Source organism: Miscanthus floridulus, chromosome 19 (assembly GCF_019320115.1).
Source record: "Miscanthus floridulus cultivar M001 chromosome 19, ASM1932011v1, whole genome shotgun sequence".
NCBI lineage: Eukaryota > Viridiplantae > Streptophyta > Magnoliopsida > Poales > Poaceae > Miscanthus > Miscanthus floridulus.
This window is the reverse complement of record NC_089598.1, coordinates 33,216,860-33,229,634: the sequence shown is the minus strand read 5'-3', so window position 1 is coordinate 33,229,634 and position 12,775 is coordinate 33,216,860. Positions and strand designations below refer to the sequence as shown.

General features: G+C 46.8%; 1 pseudogene; it reads right to left on the bottom strand.

The window, feature by feature from the left end:
- Positions 1–6,731: 6,731 nt before the first annotated feature.
- LOC136528169 (FCS-Like Zinc finger 11-like) lies at positions 6,732–8,751 on the bottom strand (annotated as a pseudogene).
- Between the last annotated feature and the right edge of the window lie 4,024 nt (positions 8,752–12,775).

Here is a 12,775-nt window from a genome sequence, read left to right as displayed (position 1 = left end):
TCGTTGATGAAGACCCCGCTTGGGGATGGATCCCGTCTTGCGGCCAATTTTGTAAGAAAATCAGCGGCATCATTGTCCTTTTGGGGGATGTGATGTAGCTCGATCCTCTAGAATTTGTCCTCGAGCCTGCGCACCTCTTGGCAGTATGCTGCCATGAGGGGGGCTTTTGCAGGAGGACTCCTTCATTACCTGATCAACGACTAGCTCCAAGTCACCGCGAACGTAGAGTCGCATAGCACCCAGCTCGATGGCGATGCGTAGTCTATTGATGAGGGCCTCGTACTCCACGGCATTGTTTGAGGCTGAAAAGTGGAGGTGGATGGCGTAGCGGAGCCTACTCCCGTCCGAGGAGATCAGAACCACTCCAGCCCTCGAGCCGGGCGCCATTATGGACCCGTCGAAGTACATTGTCCAATACTCATAGGTGACATCCGATGTCGGTAGCTGCACCTCTATTCATTCAACGACAAAATCCGTGAGTGCCTAAGATTTAATGGCGGTATGGGGGATGTACCTCATGTCGTGGCCCATGAGTTTGAGTGCCCACTTAGAGATCTGTCCCACGGCGTCGCGGTTGCGGATGATGTCCCCGAGCGGGTATAAAGTGATGACCGCGACTTTGTGGTCAGTGAAGTAGTGCAGGAGCTTCCGAGACGCCATCAACACGGCGTATAGGAGTTTCTACACCTAGGGGACCAGACCTTGGGATCGGTGAGTACTTCCCCGATGAAGTATATGGGCCACTGGACCTTAAGTTGATGTCTCGACTCCTCCCTTTCGATGACTAGCGCGGCGCTTACCATATGGTTGTTGGCGGCGATGTAGAGGAGAAGGGGTTCTCCCCGTTCAGGAGCAACGAGGATCGAGGCTGATGTCAAGGACGTTTTGAGGCTCTCCAGGGCCTGCTGAGCTTCCTTAGTCCAGACGAAAGTGTCTGTCTTTTTGAGGAGCTTGTAGAGTGGCATCCCCCGTTCGTCGAGCCGGGAGATGAATCAACTTAGGGTAGCCAGACAGCCGGTGAGCCTTTGTACGCCCTTGACGTTGCGTATGGGACCCATGTTGGAGATGGCCATGATTTTTTTGGGATTGGCCTTGATGCCGTGCTTGGACACAATATATCCTAGCAGCTTCCCCTTCGGAACCCCAAAAACACATTTTTCAGGATTTAGCTTGATGTTGAATCTTCTGAGGTTCGCGAATGTTGCGGCCAAGTTTGCGATCAGGTTGCAGGCTTGAGTTGTTTTGACCACAATGTCATCAACATATACGGCGATCGTTGGTCTTGGTTGCTCGGCTTGATCAGGCTGATCGAGCAGGTCGATTTGGCGACATGAGCTCCACTATGAGCTAAGTGTTTAAGTGTGTGCTTAGGGTCCGAACCTAACGGTTCTGTGGTTGTGAACTAGTGAACTTGATCGATCTAATGAATTTGGAATCACTTGAATGGATCTAGATTAACTGAGTCTCTTAGGAGAGAGCGCATCCCCTTTTATAGATGAAGGGGATGGCCTTACAAGTGAGAGGGAGAGGGTACGCATTCTTCTAAACCTTGCTGCCCACACCGGCGGGTACAGGATGATGGTAGGCGCCCACAACATTGTTGGATGTCGGATGCATGTGGGAGGCTGCGTCGTTTTGTTTCGGGTATGACAGATGTTGGTACCTGCTATACTGTTGATGTCCAGAGGCATATGAGGGGTTTTACCATGTTCACTCGGTATGGTAAATGCCGGCGCCCACAACACTGTCGATGCCCAGAGGCATGTGGGGGGAGCCTTACCGTATGGGAGTTAATGGCGCCCACAATACTATAGGGAAAATGTCGGCGCCTATAACACTGTTTGTGTCAGGGCGGTTGCAGAGTACTATTTCTGTATGTGTACATGGTACGGTCTCTGGCATCATGGTTCGACTTGTGTGCCTTGCCTTGCTTTCTCCATTCGTTCCCTGGTCCTTTCCGGGCGGGCGTCCCCGGTCGGTCGGTCCCAGTCGGCTCTGGTTGTGCCAGTCGGAGAAGAGCAGTGAGCAGGGTTTTTGCATACCCCTGGTCGGAGACGCGGGGTCAGAATCGGAAGTAGTGTCTCGGCCAGGCCTTCCGATCGGAGGGGCCGTCCGGAGGCGGGCTAGAGATCGAAGTGAGTGCTCCGGTCGGAGAGGAGGGCCGAAGTCGGAAAACGGACGCCGTTCCTCCTCGGCCAGGCCTTCCGGTCGGTGATTGGATCGTCCTTCTGGCCTGTTGTTCTGATACTTGGGCCGGCCCATGAGTTGCGCGTTGTCTGCTTAGGCCGAGCCTTTGTTGGAAAGCCGGTCCGCGAGGGACCCCGGGTTTATGAACCCGACAATTACAGTCTATAGCCTGTTTGCTAAGAGTTTTGTGATCAATTTGATAGAGCAGTTCAGTAAGGATATTCACCATGTTCCTTTGTTGGTTTCAGTCAGGCTTATTCAACCAGCCAACAATGTTTTACTCTCACAATAAACCAGCACCAGCCAGCCCAAACCAGTTCAGAAACTAACCAGCGAACACGCCGATTGGCCTAAAGTCTCCCACCTGCTGAGCCCCCTCAGTTTTAGGAATAAGTGTGATGAATGAATCATTTATACTTTGAAGACAGATTGCATTATCTTGGAAGGCAAAGCAAAGTTCATAGAAATCCTCCATGATGAAATGCCAACATCTTTTGGTAAATTTATTGTTAAAGCCATCAAGCCCTAGGGCTTTATCATTGGGCAGATGTTTCACTACTGTGTCAATTTCTTGTTTTGTAAAAGGATCATCAAGCCATGTCAGCTCAGAGGGTCTATTCGGCTGGTATTAAAGCCGGCTGATAAGCCAGCTGAAGCTGTTTTGTAGTAAGAGAAAAATATAGCTGATAAGCCAGCTGATAAGTTCAAGCGAACAGGCCTGCCTTCTATGAAGAAATTTAGATTAAAGGCCATTGCTGTAAAGTCTAACTGTCCCAATCTATCCTTGAAAGTTTCCCAAAGGACTTTTTCTTTCTCAGCATGATTAAGCACTATTTCACCATTGCTCTTCTGCTGTTGTGCTATCAGATTATGCCTGTGCTTGAGTGTAGCATTTGTCGTCATGCTTTGCCACATCACGATGTGTACATGAACAATTTTAAAACCAAACGGATCGGCCATGGCTTCCCCCATCCACGGCAGGGGGCCACCGTCAGGAGGTGCCGAACCCCGGGGGACAGACGGGGTCCTCAGCATTGACGAAAGCCACGGAGCACCAGACGCACCCCGGCCCACCACCACGAGCTGCCGATGCCGGCGATGATGCAAAGTAAAGCTACACGCTTAAGCTAATCCCATGCATGATTCCCCATCAAAGCGAGTGCCGCTACCCTACCCAGTTGCAGTAACCTAATGGGGGTTTTCTTGAACCGCGAGCAGGCTAATGACGACGTAGCATCTGCTGCGTCTCTGTTCATGCACGAGAAGGAACCGGCGTCTGATGTGTGGTGGGTCATGGGTGCCGTGCGACTGTGACCGGCCGGATCGATCAGGAGACTAGCTAGGAGAGACGGTGCCGTGCAATCACACGTTTCGAGCCCGGATTGGCGGCGTCTCCGGGCTCGTGGCGTGAAGGGGAATTTGTCCTTGCAATTATATTGTGGAGGAAAATACACGATTAGTCCTTTAACTTGACGAGGGGTGCAGTCCCTCTACTTTTAAAATGCTAATTCTCGAATATGAACTTAGCTTCAGGTGTCATCCAGGTCCAAACGAGCCCAGATGAAGACAAACTTTATATCAAAATTATAGCGCTCGACAGGATCTATAATTTTGTAGTTGAAAAGTTTTTGAATTAAAAATGTTTATGATCTCAAAATACTGTTGTAAGTTTATAGATTTTAAAATTTAAAATTATCAAAAAAATCTCGGATGTTGATATGGTCTATATAAAAGTTATATTTATCAATACAATCTACAACTTTGTAGTTGAAATTTTTTTTATTTGAAATCGTTTAGTATCTCAAATATGTGTTCTAAGTTTTTATTTTAAAATCTATAAAAAAGAATATAGAAGACGAGTGGTGTTTTATTTTATGTTCCGTAGATTAACTTTTGCGAGGAAAAGGATGCATATATTCTAAAACTAAAAGTGTTGTGGTTAGCAATTGCTCGGTGCAGACTAGCTTGGAACGCATAATGCTGATGTCTTCATAGTAGCCCACTTTCATTTAGCATTATTAGCAGTTTTTTCTACTAGTTACTCCCTCAGTCCCTCTATTTCTGAATAAATCAATTAATTTTTATAATTATTTTAAGTTAGATTTTTTAAGCTTAACCGAATTTATAGAAAAGAGTGTTAAGATTTATGAGATTACATAGTATCATTGTTAGATACACTATAAAATATATTTTTGTAATATGATCATTTGCTGTTATAAATTTTTTTATATAAAATTCGGTCAAATATAAAAAAGTTTGTCCTAAGACAACAATAGAAATTGATTCATTTAGGGACTAGATAGTATAAGTGAAATGTCCGCTTTCGCTACTATAGCTTAGTTTTTTTTTAAATGAATCTGGCACCTACCGATTATATATTAAAAATAGAAAACCCAGACTGGGTAAATACAACGTAGCAACAAGAGTACACCAAATCGCCGGTGAATGTAGCTCAATAGTTTTGATGTTTCCACTATTAATAAACATATGCCACTCCATTACAGGTGATTCAGTCAATTAGACGTCATTCGCAAGTGAGAGGTCCCATCATCGATCCGTGACCTCTCCATTAGCGTAAAGGAATCATTATATATACTCACTTCGTCCCAAATTAAACGCACGTCTCACTTCTCAAGTAGTTGAATTTTTTAAATTTTGATCAAATATATATTAAAATGTACTGACATTTATAATGTATAATAAGTATCGTTAAATTAAGGATCTAATATACTTTCATAACAATACAAATGTTGATACGATTTCCTATATTTTTAGTTAAATTCTCCTCGAGAAACAAGGCGTGCACTTATTTTTGCTATTTTGGGACGGAGCGAGTACTTCTCAATATATCCTGTGAGATAAGATGGGTCGAAAGAGAGCCCGTGAATGGTGCCCAGACCTAGGAGAGGGGATGTGCGAGCGAGACTAGATTCGATGCAACTCCATGCATCTGATGGGCTGAGCAATTAGGTTTCTTTGTAGCGGAATATATCCATTAGGGTTCGAGCCTTTGACCAAGGAGAGGTAATCTCCTGCGATATTGATCTTAAGATCTGTTATGCCCCATTTATTTCTCAGATACGTTTACATTGGTAATGAAGTATGCGTGCCTTTACACGAGCGTGCTATCTGACATTGTTTTGGGGAAGGAATTAAAATCTATGTGCATCTTTTATACATTTGTGGTGCAATGAGTAGTACGGGTACACCGGGTCCCTGTAATGTACGAGTCGTCAACTTGTTTGTTCCCTCTTATAGATAGGCTGTGGTCACTTCATCCCAGAGATGCCACGGCTCGCCTGTCTTGACAGGCCGGCCATGTGATCCAGCTGCTGCTCGGCACGCGCCGCGCCACTGCACCGGCTCGTACCCGCGCCCGACCAAAAGCCACGGGCCGGCACGGCTCGCGCGCAGTCGCCCGTTCCGTCCGTCCGTCCGCGCTTCCCGCCACATCGTCCGGGGTTGGGCCGTGAGGTGTCCGGTGTCATGCTGTGTTGCTTGCTCACTTGACACTTGCTGTCATGCTGTGAGGTTTCATGAGGCGACAAGTGTTCACGCCCCTCTCCATAGTGAAAATGAAAACTGAAAAAGCTAAGGAAGAAAGTAAGGATGTGCAGGAGCTTACGACACTAGGACTAGATTCTAATCCTGGCTCCATGTCCATCACAAAGCCGTGTGCGATGCGTGAAACCAGATTCATCATGTGTTGCACACACCTGGTTGGCTGGTTCCAGCCAGCCTTGTAGTTGTAGAGTTCCTCCAGCTCTATTATTATTTGCGAGACAACGATATTTTTTTGGAAAATAAAAAAAAAGAACAATTATTAGTTCGCTTGTTGTTGTTGGCTGCTTGTAATTGCATCATGCTTCTCCACTTGTCTTTTCTCCTCTGCTCTCGTCCAAAGACACTGCCAGGAGACCGACGCTCTGAAATTACTAGCTTAGATCGCGATGACATCTCTCAGGTATAAGTCGCCATCATCGCCTTAGGAGGATTCTCCTTTGGACGGCATTTTATTTCAAGAATAGAGTTATGAGTCGAATTAAGTCGAGTGGCTGTCAGTGAACCGAAACTGCATCCATCTCATCTTGAGCAGCAGGGCTAGCTCTTGCCAACAACAGACAGATTTAGCAGGCCAGACGGGGCACGGCAAGACCCAGAATAATTAATGCAGGATTATATATTATTATTATTATCGTTAATCTAGCTGTGAGATTCTCTCATAGGTTGCTTCATCTTCATGCCCAGATCTTGATCTTGATCCAACAAGGAATGGCCTGGCCACCTAATTTAATTTGGCAGCACACGTGTGGCCAAGCCAAAGTCAGTACAAACAAAATAAGCACGGCCCCACATGTCACTGTCCGAATCCTGTATTTTTTAATGGAAATGATTAATGGTTACTTAAGATTGTTCAACTTAGCTTCCCATGGGATTTACCGAAGTGCTGGAATGAGACAAACTGCTCTTATAGGGTAAATCTAATTTTTCTTTTTTGAAGGTCAAATCTAATTTTTCAGGCTCAGTATTCCATAAACAAAAACTTTCGCGGAAATATTTCTTAAAAATTGAAGAGAGAAGGATTCAGCAACAATTTGGAGAACTTATGTTCTTCCTTTAGGCATAAAAAAACAAAAACCGGTCCAGATCCTAACTCCCTAATTTGCACCAGGATTTAACAAAGCCCCTTGTGCTCAAGACACACCCCCACAGGCACAGATGCATTGCAAACCTATTGCAAAACTTAAGCATGCATGCCCCCAGTTCCAATCTCTACATCCTTCTCCTTCCCTTCCCACCAATATACACACAGTGACTCCAGAAAAATATAGGATATACATAGGCTGATGATGGAAACTAATGCATTTGGGCCATATATATACCAGGGTTCCAAATTAAAATTTTCTCCGTTATTACCCCTCTGACGATCGATGCTAGGCGGCCGCAACGGTGCTGCTTTTGCCGGACTGATCTGAGCTGCCACCGCCGCCGCCGCTGCCGCCAGCCGGGGTGGAGCACTTCTTCTCCATGAGCTCGTCCAGGTTCATCTGCTGCTGCCTACACTCCTGACTGCAGAAGGCCACCTCACCCCTGCGCAAACACAGAAAGTTTAATCCAAAATGATGGTTGGTTACACAAGAAGTTTGTGTCTGAGCTGGATGAGATCAGAGGAGGCACTTGTATTTTGCTAACTAACTAACTAGCAGTTAATAACAATCTTTGTGCTGACAAAATAAGGGGCAGATCTTGAGTGTTGGACAGGAACTATGCTGGAGACCCATTCACATCCCTTGAACACAACTAAACAACGCCACTTGCTCAGGAGCTGAACCACTCGGAAAGGGAAACAAAAGCTTCGTTTTTTATTTCTACTATATATCTCAACATAAAATGAATTCTCTTTCACGCATATAAAGAGGAGGAAAGCAATGGACAAGAGATATTATTAATACAAAAGTGCATCTTTGATTCTCCAGCAACCCAAAGGGCAGCTGGCTCTTGTTTTCTCCTCCTCAATCAACTTGTTCGTTTCATTTTCGTTCTGTCCACTTCTCCCCGTTCAAACCGAGCATGAGTATAGAAATCATTACATGCATCACCAAGCTTTGGCAACAGCAAAGAAATAGAGAATCTAACGCGGTAAACTCGCAGGATATTCCCCAAGGTCAGGGGGGCAATGGAGATCAAATTTTGTATCTCGTTCTTTTTCAGAGAAACAAAGAGCAGAGAGCCAGAGATATATTCATATATATAGTTTCTCAATCTAAAACAAGGCAAAGGAAGCCAGATCATCCAAAAATATCTTGCGTCGAAGAAGCACCAAGATCAATAAGACCCCTATGCCAGGATCATCAGAAAGCAGTTGCGCTGCAGCAATCTTGGAGAGGGAAAGAACATGCAGCAGACAGCAGGCTGAAAGATTCGACCAACAGCAGAAACATTGGCAGAGCCTATGCAAATCCGAGCAAGGAAAGCAGAGGCTTACGCACATGTAGATGAAGGTGTCACGGCCGGGGCCGAGGCGGCGCTTGCAGAGCCCGCAGGCCTTGAGGAAGGCTGCCGTCTCCATGGCGGGGAGGAAGTCCCCCGAGTGCCTCATCATCATCTCAGCGCCGCCCCACACGGTGCCCGCCCCCGCCACCGCCACCGCATCTCCCCTCGGCGCCCGCGTCTGGGGCCTCCCGGAGAGCTCCAGCGGCGGCGGCGCGAGGTACGACAGGCTCGTCGTCCGACGCATCGCGGACGACGAGGACGACGGCGACGACGTGGAGCCGCCGCCGATGCTCCGCCCCGCTGACGACGGCGTGGAGGTGCAGCCGTTGTTGTTCCTGGGACGCTTCCGCGTAGACATGGTCACCTCGGACGTACGGATCTCCCGGTGGTAGCGACGGTGGCGGATTGGTCTCGTCGTCGTCTTTGGGAGCGGAGGGGGAGTTCCGGAGTGGAAAGGGGGCGAGTGGCGAGGCAGCCCTGGAGTCTGGGGCTGGAGGGAGAGAACTAGAGAAGAGCCGTGTGGGGTCGTTAAAAAAGGAGGGAGGAAATCGGGGGATCTGCGCCCTCCATCGGAATCTAATCAATGGATTATGTGGGTTTACAATACAATTTAATGTTTCAAAATTTTATAAGGGATTCTTATAAGTTGAAAAGTAAAATAAGTGACCGATTTTATCAAACACCACCAACTTATAAGTCACTCCTGCTTATAAGAAATAAGGGCATGTTTGGTTTCCATAAGTCAGGTGACTTATTAAGTCAGGTGACTGAAAACCAGTGACTTATAAGTCATGCATGTTTGGTTGTAGATGACGTATAAGCTCATTAAAGGTGTGGCCCCACGTGGAAAAGGGTGACTTATAAGTTTTAAGCAGGGGTGAACCAACTTAAAACTTATAAGCATGGGTGACTTATAAGTTAGTGGTGTTTGACAAAATAAGTCACTTATTTCACTTTTTAACTTATAAGTAGGTGACTTATTTGGAACCAAATAGGCCCTTAAGTTGGTTCACCCCTGCTTAAAACTTATAAGCCACCCTTTTTCCGTGTGGGGCTCACACCTTTTACTTAACAGGCATGAGCTTATAAGTCATCTACAACCAAACAGGCATGACTTATAAGTCACTGGTTTTCAGTCATCTGACTTATGGAAACCAAACAGGGCCTTATGGACTTAACTATCACCCGAGCGCGCAGGCAAAGAAGTAACACTTGCACGGTCTCGTCGAAGCTTCACGGTAGTGGAGCTCCCCTCTCTCCTCCCCCCGCCCCCTCCCGCATGCAGCCATGGCAAACTCTGGCCATGGCACCCCCGCCCCGACCTAGCCCAACCGGCCCTGCCGCCGCCAGCTTCCCTAAACCACCCATCGACCATCCCACCGCCTGCCCTACCTGCCTCCCCGCCCGGCCCTTGTATGCCCCGCCGGAGTTTGGGGAAGAAGGGTGGGGCGCAGCCGTGGGAACCCTAGCGCAGTCTCTTCTCCGCGCGACGGCGTTCTTCGTCGGCGCGAGCGCGGGCAAGTAGGGCGAGTCTGACGCCGTCTTCTTCTCCAGTGGCGGCCTTCTTCTCCTGCGCGGTCAGGCACTGTCTTCTTCTCCGGCGGCGGGCTTCTCCGGCACTGTCGGGTGCTGGCGCTCCAACGTGAATCAGACGGCTGCGTGAACGGCCGCGCGAATCGAACGGCCGCGACGGGTGTGCGCGCTACGCCACCGAATCCTGTGCGACCTGGCATAAGGGGGTGTTTGGTTGCTCCTCCTAAATTTTAGTCGCTATCCCATCGGATGTTTGGACACATGCATGGAGTATTAAATATAGACTAATTATGAAACTAATTATATAGTTTGTGACTAATTTGCGAGGCGAATCTTTTGAGCCTAATTAGGCCATGATTCGACAATGTTTTGCTACAGTAAACATGTGCTAATGACGGATTAATTAGGCTTAAAAATTCGTCTCGTGGAGTACTGACGGATTATGTAATTTGTTTTTTTATTAGTATTCAAACACCCCATGCAACATCCTCGAACACACCTCCTAAATTTTAATAGCGGCACCAAACGCCCCTAAGCATTTTCGAAGGTTTATTTACGACGTGAGTTTTTTGGTTGAGTGGCGGTGGCACTTTAGTACTACGTGTCACAATATTTTATAAGTGCGATGAGCAAGGTCGATGACACGTGGGGTCAATTATCAGTGACAGTACTATCACGGGGGGGCAGTTGTTGGCATCTGTGTGCAGTATGGCAGGAGTATTTCTCTTCTTGGCGCACTGCAGGGCAGCATCGCCTATCCTTGCCAACACCCATGATGTTACCAAAGATTTTTTCTATTTGACGTATAATTTGTCCCATGTATTCTTTGGCTTGCAGTTTAAACTGGTGTGCATCTACTCATACACCCATGGCTTCTGATGGCCCGTCACCCGTGTTCCAAAAATGTTTCGTTCAGCATTTAAGTAAATATCCTACTCTGCTCTGAGAACTGAGAAACCATCTACACGCGAGAATGAGATGAAATTCCCCTTCTCATGAATCAAGGATAATCTTAAGTATGTTTCATTGAGGATAAACTAATGATTTATTTTTACTAATTAGTTTGTTTTTTAAAGGATTCGACAGGGGAGACGGAGGGCCTCTTCACTGTGGCTTTAAGCCGCTACGACAGCAGCGAAGGTAGGGTATTACATATTGAACACACTGTGTAATGTAATATGTTCAATCTCGTGGCAATCTACGGGCCCAAGAGGTCGCTAATTCACGACAAACTACAAGTAGGCGATGCAAGCTTGGATGTAGATTCCGGAACACGGTGTCATTGCTATGCTTTTAGAGCTCCCAACAGCAGAGGAGGAACATTGGCACTGTCGTTGCTGAAATTTCTGTAGGAAGGAAGGAGGTCCATCGGTTACGTAATCAGTGTCTCAGCACCATCCACATGGCTCCAGAAACTCCACAGCAAAAGGGAATAGGAAAATTATGTGGTTTACATTCTTAGTTCCACGATGGCAGAGGTCGCAGCAAGCATCATCGACAATGGATTTCCATAGGGAATTTGCTTTGCGCTGGATTCAGTTTTGGGTCAGTAACGATCCGAAGAATTTGACTCTGAGGGTGACATAACTATGACATACAAAGTAGTGTACGTCATTGGCTGCTCCGGCACTGATGAAGTCTCTGTAAACGGTGACATCTGATCCAATCTGAATTTTTCTCATAATAGCCTATGTGTATAGTATTGTGAGGTTGTGGAGGTTTAATTTCACCTTGGCTGTTGAATGTGGGTTAGACCAATATATAAGACTTCTAGAGTCGGAGGAGGAGGGCACGACTACCCCTTTGGGCTGGTTGGGTGGTTTTTCCTAAAGAGCCCCTGAAGTTGCATGTTGTAACCAATGACCCCCCAAATATTGGGGAAAAAAAATAGAGCTGCAGTCACAGGCCACCGGGAGTGAGTCTTCTTCCATATATGTATTTTAATAATATATGAACTCCAAGTCGCGCGGCTGCAGCCTCCTCGACGCTCGTGTGGCCGATGCCTCCCTTCCGCGAGCCTCCCTTCCACGATGTTGAAAGCGCATGTTGCAAGAGTATATTTCAATTGATTCAAATTCAGATGTTTCAGAGATATATGTTGCAAGTGTTTCATATGGATGTTGCAAAAATAGATCATGATGTTGCAATAGTTTTACATGTATGTTGCAAGCGTCCGTTCCAAATGTTTCATCTGCTTTTTTAGACATATGTCGCAAGTGTGCTTATTTAGATGTTGCATATGTTTCACACATATGTTGTAAGAGTATGTTTGTAATGTTTCAACTGTTTTAGTCTTATGTTGCAATAAGTGTTTTCACGTTGTAAGTTCCAAGTGTTTTATATGTATGTTGCATATGTTTCACACACATGTTGCAAGTGTATGTTTCAAATGTTTCATCTTCCTCAGACGTATGTTGCATTCAAGTGTTTCGTGTTTCAAAGGTATGTTCATGAGAGTCATGGGGTACGGCTCGGGCGTCGAGAGAATGGGCGTGGCGAGCCAAGGTCCGGCGGATTGGGCCGTGCGACAGGCGCAGGGCGGGGCGAGACGGATGGGGATAGGGTATGCATGCATGGCGGGATGAGGTAGATAGGGAAGGACTGCAGCAATACAGTACGAGTGCGGCGCGTTTGTGATAAGTGTTTTTTATATATTTGATATAAAAGAGCAAGGAACTTAGACAAATTCAACGGCTCCTCGTTTGTGATTGTGCTTTTTTTTCTCCCCCTGTTCTTTTGATTTTTTTTTTATTTTAACACTTTTTTGAAACTAATTTTAAATCTAACACGGTCGGGTTTTTTTTAAACTAACACTTTTGGCCGCGCCTATTGCCCTGGCGCGGCCAAATGCCTGTGCCGTGCCGTGCATGGTAGCGCGGCACAGGTAACCGGGTCCGTTGACCGCTGACGGGGCAGGGTCTGCCGCGCCACCGATCTTGGCGCGGCTGCACCAAATAAAACCCCGCTGCCAGTCATGCCTGCCCGAGCAGCAAGAAGCCTGGCCGCCGCGTCCGCCGCCATCCCAAAACGCGTCGCGCCGATAGTGGGAGTTATTCTAAGT